This window comes from Eretmochelys imbricata, chromosome 4 (assembly GCF_965152235.1).
Source record: "Eretmochelys imbricata isolate rEreImb1 chromosome 4, rEreImb1.hap1, whole genome shotgun sequence".
Lineage (NCBI taxonomy): Eukaryota > Metazoa > Chordata > Testudines > Cheloniidae > Eretmochelys > Eretmochelys imbricata.
Genome location: NC_135575.1, coordinates 132,720,545 through 132,741,116, shown reverse-complemented (window position 1 = coordinate 132,741,116; position 20,572 = coordinate 132,720,545).

Sequence of the window (20,572 nt, the reverse complement as noted above, 5' to 3'; positions counted from 1 at the left end):
CAGAGTTCTCAAGATGAGGTCACACACTCTGCTCATCTTGGTGCTAATTTTCTTTATGAAGGGTAAGTGCATTAGATTAGAATTGTAAAAAAGTGTATAAAGAGATGGACAATAAGCTACAGCGTATCATCAGAACATAGGTAAGGAATGACTTGTCAAATAGATGCCGATCCTTATGTATATGCTTCCGTATGCTCCGTCTACATAAAGAACGGAAATGAAATAGTTTCACATTAAATAAAATCCTGGTTGATAACAATGCTATGACAATTTAAATCCTTACACGATCAGGTACAGCTACAGACATACCTGGATTTATGCTTTGATTTCACATACAGATGCCAGTGGAGACATTGAGATGACCCAGACTCCAGAATCCCTGTTGGTATCTCCAGGAGACAGAGTCACCATCAACTGCAAAGCCAGTTCCAACATCGGCAGTGAGATAGACTGGTACCAACAGAAATCAGGAGAAGCTCCTAAGCTCCTTATCTATTATGGTTCCTCCCGTCCCTCCGGGATCCCAGATCGGTTCAGTGGCAGTGGGTCTGGCACTGACTTCACTTTGACAATCACCAGTTTTCAAGCTGATGATGCTGGCAGTTATTATTGTCAACAGGACTATGGCTTCCCTCTCACACAGTGATTCAGGCCAGTACAAAAACCTTCCTCAGTGATGGTTCATTACATCTATTGAAACTCTGTTTCAGTTACTCTGTCAGAGTTTTTCCAGGTTTCACAGGCCATCATTGCAGAACAATATTAAACACACTGACTTATACCTAAATTATTACACAATATAGTAATTTCTCCACAGAGTTCAGATAGATCAGGTTAGAAAGCACCTCAGTAAACCAGGAGACCCCAGGTTGGAGGCTGTGGAAACATTCTACATTTTGTTCCATTTATAGTAAAAAAAAACCAGCAGAAGTTGGCCTCATGGATAACTTAGAAACTTCTGCAGAAGTGTGGAAACTGTTAACCACTGAGCTGACTTCCTTCAGAGCTTGGAAGTGTAGTCTTGCCGCACCCAAAAATAAATGACCAAAACGAAGACAGCAGGTCCCCTGCTCTCTACCTAATCTCTTTGTTCATCCTTCCAGCCACCCATCCGTCCATCCTTCTGAATGCTTTCTGTCGCACCCGCTGCAGCAGTATTTAAGCATGTACTATTCTACCTACCCCTTCAAAGCTCTGGAAGGTAAGAGGAAAAAATGTCCAAAATACTTGATCATTTATAGGCGGTCTCTAACATGGGCTTAGAAAATCCTGCAGTGTTTAGCAATGCTAGTCTGGGATCAATTCTTCTAGTTGACAATGGAATTTTGTGACCCCCTTAGGTCCCTGGGAAGATGCAGGTAACCCCTGAAGGTTAGGAAGTGGAGAATGGAGTCTTTGGCTGTTGTTTGTGTTTCTGATTTCTGTATCTATCTATTTAAACAGTTTTTAAAACAAAATATTTATCACCCAAACTCCACCTGACACCCCACCCCCACCCCAGAACTCAGGGAATCCTGCCCTGCTCTTGTCAGGCATACTACATGGGAGAGAAGTACCTTCCTTCTCCTTCTGCCATGATGGTCCAGCTGTTAGAGCACTGGTCTAGGCTGCAGAGGACGTGGAGTCAATTACCCGCTCTGCCATGGACTTCCTGCATGACCTTGTAAAATGGGGGTGATAAGAACGCCTCCCTACTGCATAGGGTGTTGTGAGGATAAACACACTAGAGATTGTGAAGCTCTTTGAGATCTATTGGTGAAAAAGACTGTATAAGAAATAGGCATCATTATTATAGCTTATCCGTAGGAAACAGAGCAAGATTTGGCCCATGGCTCAATCCCTGAAGGCTGGAATTGCACAGGAAGGCAACTAATTAGCAAAAAAAAACAAAAAAAAAACACATGCAAGCCTTCCACAGCAACATTATCTGGTTATTACAACTACAATTAAATGTCAATGGGAATTCATTTTCACAGGCAATCTTATCTGAGAATCACTACATCTTTATGAATTACAGGTCTGATCCAAAGCCCATTAAAGTCAGTGAAAGATTCCCAGCCTTCACCGGGCTTTAGATCAGGCCCTTAAGTCTTAGCTCTAGCATTCCTTCACAGCTGCTTGGTAAGGAGGCGGCTCATCTGAAGTCATTTGGGGCAGGAGACATGAGGAGAACAATGTGGCTGACTCAAGGAGCGGGTGCAGGACATTTGGCTGCACACAGAGAGCTGGGTTTTTTGTGACACGGTTTTGTGCCATTCAGTTACATTAGCATCATTGTCCCCTCCCTGCCCCCGGCCCCCACGCACACCCTCCTTTGTGCCGTCCGCCGGTGCTTCCTGGACACATGATCCTCTTTTCAAAAGCAGCCCCAGGGGTCCATCACTGTTGAGTGCCTCCCCTCTAGAGTTTGCCCTGCACAGACAAAATACGTCCACTCAGCCACTACAGCTCTACGTCTCCTCCTTTAGGGCACAGAGGAGCTCACTGAGGGTGTCAGGGAGATCGAACCTCCCCTCAGGCCACACAGTGGCAGCAAATCAGCTCTGTGGTCTCTACTCCAGCCACAGGACAGGGGCAAGTTCTGTGGTCCGAGCATCCTCACTCCATGAAGGGCAACAACTGGTGGATCAGTGAATTGGCAGATCTACTCCCCCTTCCCCCCCGCCCCCATCCATCCACCAATAACCAGTCACCTGGAAGGGATGAGGAGGGAATGACACATGAGGGGGAGAGATCTGTTCCACTGTAGAGGATGGAATAAAGGGCCTCCCCTCAGGTCCCTCAGCCGCCCTAGCATAGACTCCGCCTCAGATCTCCTGCAGGAGCAATGCAGCTGCAAAGCACCACCTACAGATGATGGCTGTGTAACAGGGCTCCGTATGAAATGTGACACGTTCTTAAATCACCGTACACTTGTGTATTACATGCATTAATCTGCACAATCCAACTAACAGAGCTGACCATCCCCCCGTGACAGCAGATGGCAGCACAGGTACGTACCACCCTGAACACCCTGCAGACACTGGACTTCTGAGTCCGGGCAGTACTTTGTAATAAGGGACGGCAAGAAAAACAACGGAACACCTGAAATGATGCAAACAAACTAGTTCTCCATTTCTAGAGCCTGAGGCAAGATGCTTTGCATATTCACGTCTGCCTGATATTTTCCTGCTGCTCTGAGCAGTTGTATATGGAGTCCCTTTTTACAGTCTTTAGGGTTTATGGATCAGCACCGGTCAATCAGGCCATATTAACATGATCTCACAGGCTCAGCTCATCTGGCTGCTAATGCTCTGGATCCAGGGTAAGATTCTATTTGAGATGACACAGGACTGTTGGGATAATGGGAGATTGAGCTCTGGAAACCTCTCTCACATGTATATGTAGACACATTCTTGCTCAATCTCAGCATTCTTTGGGAGTTTTTTTAGTGCACTCATTTTTCGTAATCTTGGAGTTAAATGAGAGAAAAGGATAAATTATGTTACACAACTAAAATGAAAACATGAATTTTCTCACTCATGTATTATGTTAATTTACATTCTCCTTGCAATTCAGACTCCAATGGGCAGATCAGGCTGACTCAGACTCCAGAATCCCTGGCAGTGTCTCCAGAAGACAGAGTCACCGTCCGCTGCAAAGCCAGTTCCAGCACTAGTAACTACGTAGCCTGGTGGCTGGTTCCAACAGAAATCACGACAAGCTCCTAAGCTTCTTATCGATGCTGCTACCTCCCTGCAAACTGGGGTCCCATAGCCAGTGTCTGCAGTACCACAGTTACCTCCTATCCTAAGGAGCAAAGACCATAACTATGGGATGGGGGACTGTGTCCTGGAGAGCAGCGACTGAAAGGAACGTGAGCTCTCAGTGCGGTGCTGTGCTGTGGGGAAAAGGGCTAATCCTCACCGTCAGTGGGTGTAGAAGTAGCTACGCTGATCACACTCTCACAATCAGCGCCATTCAAGCTGAAGATGCCAACATTATTACAGCACCCCGTCCTCTCCCCTGCCCCCAGTGATGCAGAACAGCAAAAAAACCTCCTGGCTCTGTTAGCTCCAGTTCTCACACTCTATTGTAACAGACACTTCCGGTGGATCATCCCTGCATCCTGGAGGCTCTGCATAGCAACAAGTGGGCCGTGAAAACCATCCAGACCCAGCACCTTCAACACCTTCTTTAAAGTAGAGCTTGGAATGAGTCATGGCCAGGAACCTGAACGATCCTGAGTCTTGGCTGCTCACGGTCTGGAGAACTGAATCTGAGCCAGGTCAGCTGGGCCTCAATTACTGCCTCAGGGCTGCTTCTTGGGTCTATGTGGCCAAGGCTTGGCATAGCCATTGGTGCATGAGGCCAAGAAGAGTTGTCCATTGTCATCCACCTTCTCCAACCCAGCAACTCCTCCCCTCTCCAACCTTAGAGAATTTTGGGGCTCAGTTCTCTCTGATGAGTGCTGGGTGCACTTTCCCACCTGCCTCCAATTACAACTGAACCAGAAGGCGGCTGGCAGCAGGTAGCAACGCATCCACTGGAATCCAGCAGGGACAGGTGAGGGCAAAGATGCTTTAAGGCAGGGAGGGATGGAGGAAGACAGAGGTGGAATGGAATAGGAAGGGTTGGGGCAAAGAGATTGGAAGAGTTTAGAGGATAATCTGGAGGAGGGAGGTTTTAGGTGATGGGAGAAAGGAAATCCAAACCCCTGCTGCCTGTGATATAAACTTGCCCGTGTATCTGATCCCAAACTACAAGGTAAAGGCACCAATGACCCTCACAATTACCCATCACTGCCAACCAATTCACATACAATAGATACAACAAAATATAGAAAGTACAGGGCCACGTAACTCCATGTTATAGCTGTAATGACCATTTCATGGAAAAGATGCAATACCCTGCTGCAGAGTAACAACGCCCAGCTCCCCAGGAAGCACAGCTGCTCACGAACGATCTGGTCGAATGGTGTCATAAATATAAAGGGAAGGGTAAACCCCTTTGAAATGCCTCCTGGCCAGGGGAAAGCTCCTCTCACCTGTAAAGGGTTAAGAAGCTAAAGGTAACCTCGCTGGCACCTGTCCAAAATGACCAATGAGGAGACAAGATACTTTCAAAAGCTGGGAGGAGGGAGAGAAACAAAGGGTCTGTGTGTCTGTCTATATGCTGGGTTTTCTGCCGGGGATAGACCAGGAATGGAGTCTTAGAACTTTTAGTAAGTAATCTAGCTAGGTATGTGTTAGATTATGATTTCTTTAAATGGCTGAGAAAAGAATTGTGCTGAATAGAATAACTATTTCTGTCTGTGTATCTTTTTTGTAACTTAAGGTTTTGCCTAGAGGGGTTCTCTATGTTTTTGAATCTAATTACCCTGTAAGATATCTACCATCCTGATTTTACAGGGGGGATTTCTTTATTTCTATTTACTTCTATGTTTTTATTAAAGTCTTCTTGTAAGAAAACTGAATGCTTTTTCATTGTTCTCAGATCCAAGGGTTTGGGTCTGTGGTCACCTATGCAAATTGGTGAGGCTTTTTATCCAACATTTCCCTGGAAAGGGGGGGGGTGCAAGTGTTGGGAGGATTGTTCATTGTTCTTAAGATCCAAGGGTCTGGGTCTGTAGTCACCTAGGCAAATTGGTGAGGCTTTTTACCAAACCTTGTCCAGGAAGTGGGGTGCAAGGTTTTGGGAAGTATTTTGGGGGGAAAGACGCGTCCAAACAGCTCTTCCCCAGTAACCAGTATTAGTTTGGTGGTGGTAGCGGCCAATCCAAGGACAACGGGTGGAATATTTTGTACCTTGGGGAAGTGTTGACCTAAGCTGGTAAAGATAAGCTTAGGAGGTTTTTCATGCAGGTCCCCACATCTGTACCCTAGAGTTCAGAGTGGGGGAGGAACCTTGACAAATGGGTCCATGGAAATCATGCCCTGTTTGTGTGGAAAGACACAAAATTGCTCTCTCAGAGTCCTGCACTGTATTAGCTGTGCAAATTGTGAGCAGATTTTCATAACCATCCTTGAATGCTGCATTGTCAACCATCAACAAGTCAGGGCCCAACATATCATGAAATTTCCTTTATAAACAATAACTGTTGGATGCTTTTATTTCCCTTCAGGATTTCACATTTTCAGACTTTTCTCCACAACCATGTGGAATAGAAACTTTCTTTAAAAAAAAAAAATGTGAAAACTGAGATTCTCACCTGATCACATGACTCCAGGAGTTGGAGCTTTATGAAAAACACCAGATATCACAACATTTGCTCACCTCACAATCTTGTATGAAGGCCAACAGCATTATTAGCCTCCCCTCAGTGGACAGGGAGGGTTAGGCTCATGCACACCTTCTGCACTATTTAGCACCATCCACCTGGGGATCTCTAAGCACTTTACAAACACTAATCAGTAATATCTCGGCATGACAAGTGAGCAACACCCTTCCCATTTTACAGACAGGGAATATACAGCACAGGGAGATTTAGGGCCCGATTCCTTGGCCATTGACATCAATGGGAGTTTGCCTTTGATGTCAATGGGAGCAAGATGGAGCACATATATGGTCAGATCTTGCTGCCCTTACTCTTGTAGATGATCCCATTGATTTCAATGGGAACTCAGAGCACTCAGTACTTTACAGAATTGGGCCCACAATGATTAGCCAAAGGTCACACGTTAAGGCTGTGGCAGAGCCAGACCAGGCCCCGCATTTACTGTGTCTGAGCCACTGGACCATCCAATCTCTCCCTGGCAGGCAAGTGACCATCACGCATGGTGATGATGCACAGAAACCAGCTTTATATCTAGTCAGAGCAGGGAGGCCAGGATCCTGCACACATGGGCTGCTTTGCATATGAACTCCCCAGTGACGCTGCCCTGTTGCTCCGAGGTGCTATAAAAGATTTTCTTCCATTCTCCACGGCTTATTGAGCAGCACCTGCCAGCTCAGACGTACCAAGATGTTCTCCCAGGCTCAGCTGCTCTGCTTGCTGGCACTGTGGATTCCGTGTAAGAATCAGAACTGGAGGGCCCTGGCTTAAAAGCACAAAGCTCCAGTGATATTTTTAAAAGTCTAAATATTTTAGCTAGATTGGCATTTAAACAAATAAATGCATTTCTCACAGTTATGGTTTAAATATAACGATGATTATTAACCTGTTGTTTTACATGCTATATTTTATGACATTATCTAAAGATGCAAATTATCTGTATTTATTTTTATTTCATATTTAATCCAGAGTCCTACGGGCAGGTCACTATGACTCAGTCTCCCGAATCCTTCTCAGTGTCTCCGGGAGAAAAAGTCACCATCAGATGTACAGCCAGTTCTAGCATCAACAGTAACTATGTATCCTGGTACCAACAGAAACCCAGACAAGCTCCTAAACTTCTTATCTATGAAGCCTCCTCCCTTGCCTCAGGGGTCCCAGGCCGGTTCAGTGGCAGTGGGTCTGGCACCGTTTACACTCTCTCAATCAGCAGCGTTGAAGCCGACGATGCAGCGGATTACTATTGTCTGCAGTGGGGTAGCTCACCTCTCACAGTGATACAGACCAATACAAAAACCTCCCTGCTCAGGATGGGGCTGGAGGGGTTTAATGCTGCTTCCTGCAAAGATCATCACATGGTCAGTGTAATTGCTGCACCCTGACTCAGGATGACATATCTCAACGTCCAGGGCTCCTGTCATAAATATAAAGGGAAGGGTAAACACCTTTAAATCCCTCCTGGCCAGAGGAAAAAACCCTTTCACCTGTAAAGGGTTAAGAAGCTAGGATGATCTCGCTGGCACCTGACCAAAATGACCAATGAGGAGACAAGATACTTTCAAAGCTGAGGGGCAGGGAGAGAAACAAAGGCTCTCTCGGTCTGTGTGTTACTTTTGCCAGGACCAGAGCAGGAATGCAGGTCAGAACTCCTGTAAAGGGCTAATAAGCAATCTAGTTAGATATGCGTTAGATTCTGTTTTGTTTAAATGGCTGATAAAATAAGCTGTGCTGGATGGAATGTATATTCCTGTTTTTGTGTCTTTTTGTAACTTAAGGTTTAGCCTAGAGGGATTCTCTATGTTTTGAATCTGATTACCCTGTAAGGTATTTACCATCCTGATTTTACAGAGGTGATTCTTTTACTTTTTCTTCAATTACGATTCTTCTTTTAAGAACCTGATTGCTTTTTCATTGTTCTTAAGATCCAAGGGTTTGGGTCTGTGTTCACCGATGCAAACTGGTAAGGATTTTTATCAAGCCTTCCCCAGGAAAGGGGGTGTAGGGTTTGGGAGAATTTTTGGGGGGAAAGATGTTTCCAAGCGCGCTCTTTCCCTGTTATATATTTGTTAGATGCTTGGTGGTGGCAGCAATAAAGTCCAAGGGCAAAAGGTAAAATAGTTTGTACCTTGGGGAAGTTTTAACCTAAGCTGGTAAAAATAAGCTTAGGGAGTTTTTCATGCAGGTCCCCACATCTATACCCTAGAGTTCAGAGTGGGGAAGGATCCTTGACAGCTCCTCATTGCAGTACCCCTCTCTGTATGCTCCCAGTATTCTGGGGCCAAGCAAGGCCAATCCTGCATTGGGCTCAGAGGATCCTGTTAGGCAGGGAGCGACTTCAGTGTCTCTTGAGCCCTCTGAACCATCAGAGAAGTTAATACTTGCAAGTCATTGGAATTAAAGAACATTGAGGGCTGTCAGCACCTCTCAGGAACTGCCTGGCATCTTGTGAGAAGAGGCCGGAAGGGAGAGAAAATATGTTGATATGCAAGGCTATTTGCCTGCTAAGGGGATTTCATGTGAGCAGCTTTCATGGGATGGATAACAGGGAGAATGGGCTGGCATAGTGTTGCGTGATATGTGGAAAGTGGTGGAAGAGATGAGGGACAAGGAGGAGGACCGACATGCAAGGGAAGGGGAAGGACAAGAGAAACTAAAGGAAGGAAGGAGAATTCTCAAGAGAAAGAGGGAACGACTATTGTGTTATCTTAAGAGACAGGGTGAACAAGGGTTTCATTCAGTTTTAGTTTCACTGGTGATTCTTGTATCCCCATTTCCATCTCTTCTCACACACTCACTGTGTGTCACTGAAGTCAGTGACAAACCTCCCATTGATGGCGGTCCCAGATTCACCCTCTGTGTCTTTGCATCAGCCCATATTTGGTGTGCATACAAAACTGTGTTTTTTTGTAGCAATGAGTGGTGCGGGGGAGGGTTGAAGAACATGGATGAAAGCTGATGTAAATATATTCATTAATATTATATACACAAAAACACAATGAAGCATTAAAAATAAATATTCAGCCTGTTCAAGGTCTCAAACAGATGAACAAGTAAACAACCAACTCCACAAAAGTCAGGAAATGAGTGAGTCTCAAAAAACATCTTTCAACCAGCACTGTTCTGTTTACTGAGTTAAAACTATTTTGTTAACTATTTACTAAGTGAAACCTCACAGAAGACAGTGGAGATGTATCTGTTTGCATCACTAAGGATAATCTATGCTTAGTCATTTCCCTTTGTGACTATTAAATGTTTTTACCTGTCTTTAGATGTATCTTCTCATCACAACAGGCTACAGTGAAAATAAATCATTGCACTCAATATCCCCCCTATTGCCACCAGATGGCATCACACAAATGTATCACTTCTGCAGAGGTAGGGATATGTGAAATTCTAAACACAGAAAAAGAGTGTTATTTTTAAACACATCTAACACTTCTCAGAACAAATGCAGACCAGACCCTGCCCAGAAGATCTTACAACCCATGTCCCTGATGCTGCTAACACTTGTGCTCGTCAATAATTTATCAGTATTGCCAACCATAAACAGTCAAAAATCCAATTTGAGTTCTTTCATTTGCCTTCTAGTGTGGGGCCTTCAAGGGACAGCACATGGATATTTCTCTGCAACGAGTAGATGCTGGGATTCTCACAGAATCAAGTGTCCCCAGGACAATATCAAATGTCATAAGACTCATGATTAAATAACAAGAGTTGGCAACACTGCTTTCTACAGGTGTGTGGTCACTGAGTCCATGATTCACCCTACACCTGTAATTCAATGGATCTGCACATATACATAATGTTGCTGTTCTGCACATGTGTGATGCTGGAAAACCAAGTGCCAGCTCTGGCCAATGCCATAGGTGTTAGCTAAGAACTAACAAACTCATAGGTGGAAACCAAAGCAGCTCACCTGTATGTTAGTTTTGTTCAAAATAAGTATTAGTCTTATAAGGATGTATTTAGCGTTTACACTCTATGATATGCTTGTAAGTTGCTGCCTGCATTACTCTCACTTGTAAGTTGCTATATTCCATGCTATAAGAAAATATGTAAGTTTTGCTTTATAACTTTAAAAGTGTTTGTTCTGAACTTGTGAATCCAGGCACAGGAATCGCCTCCCCGCCCCCATCCCCACTAAGGAGGCCTATCAAAATGAAATGGGCCGTGAAGAAATATCACAATACAAAGGATTGGTGAATGGCCCTATTACACCATGGAAATGCTACATGCAAGGGAGCTTGTCTCATGGACTGGAAGGCTATGAAGTAAAAGATAAAACAGGATCACAAGAAAACAGGGTCATCGCTTTGCTGTTTCAACTGCCACAGGGCAGAGACATTACTCAAAGGCAGAGATGCTCAAGGGTTACCCCGAGTCTGCCCTGAAAGACATTTTGAGTTGACAGATCACTACAACTGTCATCTTTAGGAAACATCGATCATAACTCATTTGTGTGCATATGTCTGCTTGCTTTAACCAGTAAGTAACTCTCTTACTTCTTTCTCCTAGTTAATAAACCTTTAGATAGTTTAGTACCAGACTGGCTGCAGACGTTGCCTTTGGTGTAAGATCTGGGGTACCAACTGATCTGGGGTAAGTGACTGGTTTCTTCAGACTGGAAGATTTTTGGTGTAAGTAACCATTTATCACTAAGTCCAGCTGCCTGCCTGGGTGGCAAGACAGACTGGAGAGTCCAAGGGGACTGTCTCTGACTCCTTTGTAAGACTGTTCTAGTGATCCAGGAGTTCACACTTGTTATTGGCTTGGTGAAATCTAATTCTAGAAGACGCCACCAGTGTGGGGTGTCTGCCCTGTTTCTGACAGTCTGCTGTGATGTAGGGACTCATGGGCGTGAGCCGCTCCAGGCAGGGTGACAGTATGCTTACAGGATCAGGGTCTACAATGCCAGAACAAGAGGAGGTAACACAGTGAAAGTATAGGAAAGGGCAGGGTAACGGGGAAGATTATGTAGTTACTTGAAATGTTAATGCATGTGTCTGGTGATTACTAGTTACTTTCTCAGGTTATATGAATTGTGCCAGTGGAATTAGAGCAATATGGGAACCTGAAGAAGTGGGTTCTTGAGAACACGCATAAAGGAGGAGACATGGCGGTTAGGGTCAGGAAAGTGTCCCCTGGCTGATGGGACAGCCTAAAAGAAGGGGCAGAGATGAGTGTGGAGAAAGACATGGAGGGGGTCCAGACAAGCAGGTTGGGCAGAGTAAAGAGTCCAAAATCAGGAGCCGGGAGCCAAGAGCAGACTGGTTGGGGGAGCTGAGCCGTGGAGTCTGTAACATTAATACAGATATATACTATCTGCAATAATGCAAATGTATCCATTCTGTGGGCCAGATCCTCAGCATGTCCAAATCAGCATAGATCCAGTGAGTTCACGGAAGCTACAGTGATTTACAGCAGCTGGGGCTGTGGCCCCATATCATGGACTGAACAGATGCTTTGCATATTTGCATCCCACTGTCCTTTCCCTGCTGCTCAGAGCAGTTATGAAGATTTCACTTCACTCTTTGTGGTTTATTGACAAGGGTTGGTCTGAGCTGTCACGTGAAGAGGATCTCACAAGCTCCGATCATTTGGTTCTTAATGCTCTGGATCGAAAGTAAGAAGCAACCCCAAATCTGGAAGATGCACAGACTGTTTTCGGTATCACAATGTGGATATTCCTTTGCTCTTGTTTAGATGCATTTAGAATCCAGTTGCAGTGTTTTACATTTAGTTCAGAAAACTATTAAAAAAGCAGTGTTTACAATTCACTAGTGTGTGAAAACACAAGAGGTTCCATATTGATAATTATTTTAATATTTTTTATTAATATTTCTTTTTATAGTCAGGTTCCATCGGGTATATTGTGATGACTCAGACTCCAGAATCCCTCAGTGTCTCCAGGAGATACAGTCAGTTCAGCCACTTGCAGCAAATTAGTTTGGTACCAACAGAAATCAGGACAAGCTCCGAAGCTAGTGTACAGCACTTTGCACTTTGGGGTCCCTCTGCCAGGCGGGGACATGGCTGGGGGCTACTCTCAGCCCTCCCCCTGCACCGCAGGCAGGTGGAGGGTCTACCGGGGCTCCCCACGGCTCCCTGGCTAGGCGCCACGCTGGCGTGGCTGAGTGTGGGGGGGGTGACCTGTGGAGCTGCTCAGGCCCCCCCGCCCAGGGCAGTGGAGGGTCCTCCACAGCTCCCCACAGCTGCCCGCCGGGCTCTTACTGTGGCCGGGCTGCAGCTCCGAGTTCCCCCACCCCTGCCCAGCACACCCCCTGGCCAGAGCCGGGTTGGGAGAGCCACACTGGCAGCTGTGGGGAGCCTGGGTCCCTCCACCTGCCATGGGTGGGTGGCCCAAGCAGCCTCCAGACAGCCCCCCAGGCCTCCCACACAGGGCAGATGGAGGGTCTGCGCTGCAGTTCCTCACAGCTCCCCTCCCCCCGGCTCTTACCATTAGAGCCCTGCGCGGATACAAATTTTGTATCCACATCCATGCTGCTATCCACAAAAATCGTCCACAGATATAAAGTGGATACCCGCAGATTTTTAGGGCTCTGCCTATTGAACCTCAGGCCACGGTGTTTCTTGGGTTTAACAACATACCTTAGATGATCCTGGATTTATTTTTTGCCTGCTCATCTAACGCTGTTCCCTCTCCCCTGTGGGGAAGAGAAGGAAACTTTATCATCTTTATCCTCCTCCAATCCAATATTCCAACGGGATCTCAGATGGACCAGGGATTCTGCCTCCCTGAGGAAAGAGCTACCATTCACCCTGAAGCTGGCAACAATCATCACTCACCTACCACCTAAAGGAGACTCTTTTTCTCTCTTTCCTTTTCCCTTCTCCTCTCTTCACCTCCATCCATGTCTCGTTGTATTTGGTTGGGGAAACTGTCTTGTCAAAACTAACTACTTTGCCACTACTCAGAATAATTTGGTTGCAACCTACTGTAGTTAATATTTTCACAAGAAAAACATGAGTTTTCTGATCAGCTCTATTCCATACTGGCTGTGGAGTGCAAAATACAACATCACATTCCTCTAAAAACCACAGCACGTCCCCCTTCTTATCACTCTGACATGACTCAGTTCTGGGGAGTTGCTCATCTGGCCTGGTGGGCTCTCTTATGCAGGGTCCTACAAGGTTTAATTATGCTACGTTACATGATGTATAAATTCATTAGCAGAAATGGCAAGGTGGTGAGGGCTGAGGTGCCTTCTGTGTATGACACCCACTTTAGTATGACTATTTACCGTCTGTACTACAGTGAAAACCTAGAGGCTTCACCTGGGATTGGGGTCCCATCTTCTAGGCACTGTACGCACACAGTCCATGCATCAGAGCAGGGTGCTAAGGGTGGAAGCCTGGGGGTTCCCTTAGCAGAGTGGGAGTGGGGAGGACAACGACCAACCAAACTTGATGCCCTAAGAATGAGCGAGGTAGGAGGAGAACCAAGACAGGGCGACATCACAAAAACCAAGGGAGCACAAGATTTCTACAATTAGCTTGTGACTGACGACATCCAATGCAGCCGAGAAGTCAAGGAGGATGGGGCTGGAGGTTGGGTCAGGAAAGGGCTGAGAGCAGTTTCAGTGCCGCAGAAAGGGCCGGAACCAGATCAGAGGGGAGCTGAAGGAAAGGAATTGGAGGCATCAACTGTAAATGGCCCATTCAATGAGCTTAGGGAGGAAGAGGCTGGACACTGCTGCAACCATCCACAGCTAACAAGTTTCATCTCTTCAAGCTTAATCCCTTATTTATAGTCAGTGACAGGGATTACAAAGGAATCTGGCAATAATCATCATAAAAATCACTTAACTGGACTTGTAATTTTTCAAAGCATCATGTAAAGATTAACTAATTAATAAATTTATTAACTAACATCCCAATAATCCATTCAGAAAACTGCTTTCACTGGGATCTGTACACTGTAAATAAGCCCTCACTGCATCCCTCTATGCAAGGAAAGAGATACACAACCAGTCGGGGAGGAGGGGTAGGAATGGACATTTACATAGAGATGCTGCTTTGCATATTTCTACCCAAGTAACAGTTCCCAGCTATTCAGAGTAGATATAAATGTGCCACCTTCATGCTTTGTGTGTCTGAGCTCGGTATCTGTCACTAACGTATCAAGATGATCTCCCAGACTCACCTACTCTGGCTCCTTGTGCTCTGCATTCAGGGTGAGAACAACAGGGGAAATTAGCTTTCAAGAAAGTTATAGTATTTTACTAGACTGCAAATGCTAAGAATTTCCCTTTCCAGCAATCATTTCTAGCAGCAATTAGTGTCAGCAGAATGAGAGCTACAGGCAAGACACCTACAGATGCAGCTTTGTAGTTAGTTAAAAATTACAAAGTTTGAGTCATTTTATATTTCTTTTAACTGTTTTTCTCCCATCCAGACTCCAGCGGGCAGATTGTGCTGACTCAGACTCCAGAATCCCTGGCAGTGTCTCCAGGAGACAGAGTCACCATCAACTGCAAAGCCAGTTCCAGTGTTAGCTACATGGCCTGGTACCAACAGAAATCAGGACAGGCTCCTAAGCTCCTTATATATGATGCTTCCAGCCGCCCCTCTGGGATCCCAGACCGGTTCAGTGGCAGTGGGTCGGGCACTGACTTCACTTTTACAATCAGTCGGGTGGAAGCGGATGATGCTGGAGATTATTACTGCCAGCAGCATAGCAGCTACCCTCTCACACAGTGATACAGACCAGCACAAAAACCTCCCTGCTCTCTGTAGTTTCAGGTTCTCATTCAGTGTTACAGCTGCTTCCTGTGCCACTTCCTAGCACTGGGGTTTCCGCTGCCCTGCAATGGGATGGCTGGTTATGTCAGACTTCGGTCACTTCCCTCCAGATCTTCCACTCCCTTTGGTGCTCCCACCATGTGGCTCAGCACTGTTTACTCAGCCGTTGCTCCCTGACCACTAACACGTAGTTGTAAATAGGAATAATGTAAACATAGCAAACTGGTCAGAGCAAAACCTCTGTGTGGTCCAGCCTCTTCTCTAGTGAAATACAGTCACCGCTACAGCTCCTCTTTCCCTGCAGAAACCCCCCCGCAGGACTGAGGCTCTGGGGTCTTGTCTACACGGGCAAAAATGGGACTCAGAATTCCCCAGCGATGTGCACAGAGCAGGGGTAGATGACACGATGGTAAAAAAATCTGAGCCCTGGCTCCACTACACTTTCCCGCAGTGCTGCCATCATGTTTATTTAATCCAGGATCATTCTCCAACAGTGGCCAGTCCCAGCAGCTTCACAGGAAGGTGCAAGAAACCCTGTGTCAGACCCTAGTCAAGCAGTCCCTCTCGGCCACTCTCTACACTGCTGTGAAGGGACACATCCGCTGGGTCTCTGGACGGTGTAAGCCTCCAGAGCCTGAATGGAGTCCAGCCACTGTCCCACACTTCGGGTCTCTAGGCACACACTTCAGTGCAACCCTCTGTCTAGCCCTTCCTCCTGAGAGCTGTGACCACACAGTCCAGCTTCCTAGCCCCTGGTCACACCACTGACTCCTCAGCCTCCCTCTGTAGCTGAAACACACCCTCTCCTAGAACTCCCCCCCTCCAGGTGAGCCTTCTGGGTTCCCATTTCACTCTCTCAGGAGGCCCGTAGCAGCCGTGAAGCGTATACCACACACAGAGACATACTGCACAGATTCTACCACCACTTCTATATGTAAGGAGCGTGTACAGATCATACAGAACACAACAAACACCCTAACTGCAATGCCCCTCACTAGCTTGCCCTTCCCTTGGGAGTCCCTGGAGAACCATCTGTGTGCAGGAAGGAAGGCGGGGTGCCCTGTTACATCCAGGTTTCTACATGTTGTGTTGCTTCACCCTCATGGAGTCTTTCAGCTGGCCATCAACTAGGATGCAGTTACTCTTTAGCATAACTAATGAGGTCAAAGCACAGTTGTTTAAAGGTAAGAACCTTCCCATTGTCCTCAGTCTGAGAAAAACATATCTTCTAGTTAGTAGGACATGGAGGCTACACGTACAGAGAGGCATGCATGATACAGCAGTTTTCATAGTAACACTTCATAACAACTTCATAATATCAATCAGAATTCATAGGTTATATTGACAAATCCCCAAATTGTGTCACCCTGCAAAAGCAGTGAGGGCATAACCGGGCTCCTGGGAAATTTCTTCCTCACCCCTATAATTTACCACAGTAGCTCTCCATGGTGTTCTCCCCTGCAGAGCCAGTGGCCAAGAGGAGATGTGACCACTGTCACTCCTGCTTGAAGCGCTAGTAACTCAATCTCTACATTCACCCCCCTCCCACACCACTTTATGGTTATAAGATTAAAATTCTATTCAGAATCAGCCATGCAGAGATGAAAATATAAATGTTTCCACTGACTATTGCTTAGCTGCACTGACAATCTCTTGGTATTTATTTAAGTATAATTTATTCATATATTCAGACTCCAGAGAGCAGATTGTGATGACGCAGATGCCAGGATCCCTGGAAGTGTCTCCGGAACACACGGTCACCTGAACTGTAAAGTCAGTTCAGGATCTCACAGTTGCTTAAGCTGGGACCAACAGAAATTGGGACAAGCGTCTTCTTTATTATGGGGCTTCAACCATTGCCTCTGGGGCTCCAGCCAGTTCAGTGGCAATGTTCACAGAACTAATTTCACCCTCACAATTAATAGGGTTGAAGCGGAAGGTTCTGGAGATAATCGTCATCAGCCAGGCTACAACCTCCTTCTCCCAGTGATACCGATCAATACAGAACTTTCCTGCACTGTTCTGTAGCTTTGCTCTTTAAAACTTCGCCTCCTACATAGACTCTTCTAAACAGCTGCTATTGTGCCTGCAGGATTAATCATTGTGTCAGCCTTTAGTTATCTCTTTGAGGCCATCTCCTTCTCTGAATCACCAATAGGTGGTGTAGTGTCTCATAAATCAGAGAAGTTGGTCCTTTGCTTAATTCTGCGTAGAAGTGCAGCATATTTGATACAATTTTTGGGTACGGTTGATGAAGAAGAAGAAATCAAGCCAGGAAGGGAAGACTGGCTCCCTCCTAATGACCAGAAACAGCATTTGATGCCACAGGACAGTCCATGAATGCTCAGACACCACACTCCTCCTAGTGAGCAGACACCTCGGGGAGAGAAGGGGGGAAACGGGGAGAGAAAGAACAGAAGGGCAAAAAAAGAGGGAAGAGAAGCTTTAAATTCCACCCGGGCCTCCAGAGGCAGAGCAGCTGATGCAAAAGCTCCACAAAACTGACATTCTGCCCTGAACACATCCAGGTGGTTTCCTGACATTTCGTTTACGCTTCCTTTCAGCCCATAAACCTGAGGGGGCAGATTCTGTGCTGCGTTTCCTGAGAGATGCAGCCCAAGAGGACGGGGACAAAGTTAAAATTCTACCCTGGCCAGCTCCATTGCAGTACCCAGTGCAAGTTAGAGCAGCCCCGGGGTCTGTTCTAACTTAGAGCACCCTCTTCAGGGCTGCCCTGCAACCCAGAATACCTCTTAGTGTAGAGTGCTATGGCCATGCCCACTTCTGTCCATAACTGTCACAACTCCTCCCCTCTTCAATTAGCCCTGTGCTCCTCCAGCTCTGGGGGAATTGTCCTCTGCCATCTTGCGGCCCTTCCCTGGTTGCCAGACACCACCATAGCGGCATACAGAGGCTGGGGTGCAAGATAGAATCAGCCACAGGCATATGAAATTCGCAATTCTGGTTTACAGACTAGATATGCAGTTATTTTCTTTTATTCTGTTTGATCTCACCCGCCACACACCAAGGGCCAAGTCCTCCTGCCAGTTCCTTGGTGCCAAGCTCCCCGCTAAAGCCTAGGGGACCCAGCCAGTGGAAGTAGATGGGGATTGTGGCATAAGCACATTAGCTGGATGTTTCTGCTACAAAGGGTCAGCAATGAAATAATTAGTGGTGTGGCTCTTTAAAAATGGTCATCTTTAGATTTCACTGTTAGCAAGCCATTGATATTAACAGGATAGCCTTCACGTCGTAGGGCTATTGCATCAGGCTCTCTGCAGACTCAGGCAGATGACACTGCACTAGCGACTCAGATCACATTTTCCCAGAAGGACTACACATTCTTAAATGAAAACTTAGATTCGGCAGCCCAGCTCTGTGGTGAGGGGTGGACAAGGGATGGATTTCATGGCAAATTCTGTGACTGAGGAACTGCTTATAAATTACATGTGAAATGCACAGTGGATGTTGAGCTAATGAACAGATTGATTGACATCCTTCCTACGGTCACTAAACAAGCAGCTCTCACCATCATCACAGGGATTTGACCTCGCAGACTGAGGATTCTGTCTCACCCTTTATCCACAGTTAGGAGTGTGATTTTTAACATTTTGATACCAGCAGAAGCCCTCGTATAGGTACATTATACCTACCAAAAAGTGCTTTTGCCAATATAGCTTATTTAGTTCAGAGAACTGGTATAATCTATAGCAGCAAAAACATTCTACACTAGAAGAATTTGCCAATATGCATACACCAGCATATCTGTACCGGTCAACCTTTTATAGTGCAGATTTGGCTGAAGACACAACAGGTGTGCAACTTAATGGCAATCCAGAGGGTAAATTTAACAGTAATTATTAAGCCTGGATGTTTGTCAAAAGAAGTTTGCAAATTAAATACTGTATTCTGGCTTGTTATTCAGTAGTTCAGATTAGCTGAGGAGCGGATTGGCTCCCTCTGGTCTTAAAATCTATGATTCTATGAAAATGTTGAACTCCAATTTAAAGACTCTCGCACTTGGTGCTACCACCTCCACGCAAGGATATACAACAGTGATACAGCCTAATGGAGGAAACTAGAGTGGATCATTCAGTCTTTCAAAAACAACATTTTATAGCTGCGTATAATTCCTAACAGCACAAGGTCAGATCCTCTCACACTCACTGTTGTAGTGTTAACACCCACTTTTCATGCACACTGCACAGGTGTAAATTATTCTACAAGGTGCCAGCTAATGGGAAATCAAGCCCCTGGCCTTCAGATCGCTTCACAAACTTTTACCTCTTTGTGCATGTTTAACGAAAATTATTCCAAGAGTCTGTAGTAAAGAATTATCCCTAATTCCCAGCAAGGGTTACATGCTACCAGCAACACAAATACTGGGTACTGAGCTAACACACAATTGGAGTCTAAGGGCTACACTGTGTCCTTGTTTTCTGTATGCAACTTTCTCTAGAAGTAAATGGGATTTAATGTGCACAGCCCCCTCTCTGCAATCTCTGTACTGGGGCACAGGCAATGCACATTTACACAGAGCTATTTTGCATATTACCACCCTTGTGCCATTTCCATGCTCTTTAAGGCATATATAAATGTTAGGGTTTAACGCTTCATACTTCTGTATGTCAGTCCAGAAATATCAAGATGATCTCACAGATTCAGTTCATTTGGCTCCTTGTACTTTGGATAAAGGGTAAGATCAGAAAAAGAGTAAAGATTACCAACTTATTTGAAAAGAATATTGGAAAAATTTAAAAAACGCAGTTTCCTTCTGAGAGACATTAATTCATTTGAAAGGTCTTATATTCTTATTATTTTATGCAGACTCCAGTGGGGACATTCTCATGACTCAGACTCCAGAATCCCTGGCAGTGTCTCCAGGAGACAGAGTTACCATCAACTGCAAAGCCAGTTCCAGCGTTAGTAGCTACATGGCCTGGTACCAACAGAAATCAGGACAGGCTCCTAAGCTCCTTATCTACAGCGCTTCCAGCCGCCCCTCTGGGATCCCAGACCGGTTCAGTGGCAGTGGATCTGGCACTGACTTCACATTTACAATCAGCCGGGTTGAAGCTGATGATGCTGGAGATTATTACTGTCAACAGCATTACAGCTACCCTCTCACACAGTGATACAGAGCAGTACAAAAACCTCCCTGCTCTCTGGAGTTTCTATTGCTCAGGGCAACAGCTGTTTCCTGAACAGTCACGGGTCAGTTTAACTGTTGCTGTCACACACAGTAGCCCTCTGTCTCTCGGACTTTGGACGCTTCACCCAACTGTCCAGTTCTCCCACTTCCCCATAGAGCTCTCACCCTGACATATCCAGTGATTCACGACATTACATTCAGTAATTTCCCTTCTACTGTTAATGCCTCTTTGTTCTTAATAGGTATGTGCAATTTCCCACTGACATGATACAATCCTAGAACCTTTTGAATCAGTTTAGATATAGAACATATGTCCTACAACTTATCAATAATGGCTCACCATGATTCTGCCCAACGGTCAAACCAGACGTTAATCACAGCAGGATTTCTATAGACTAATAGGA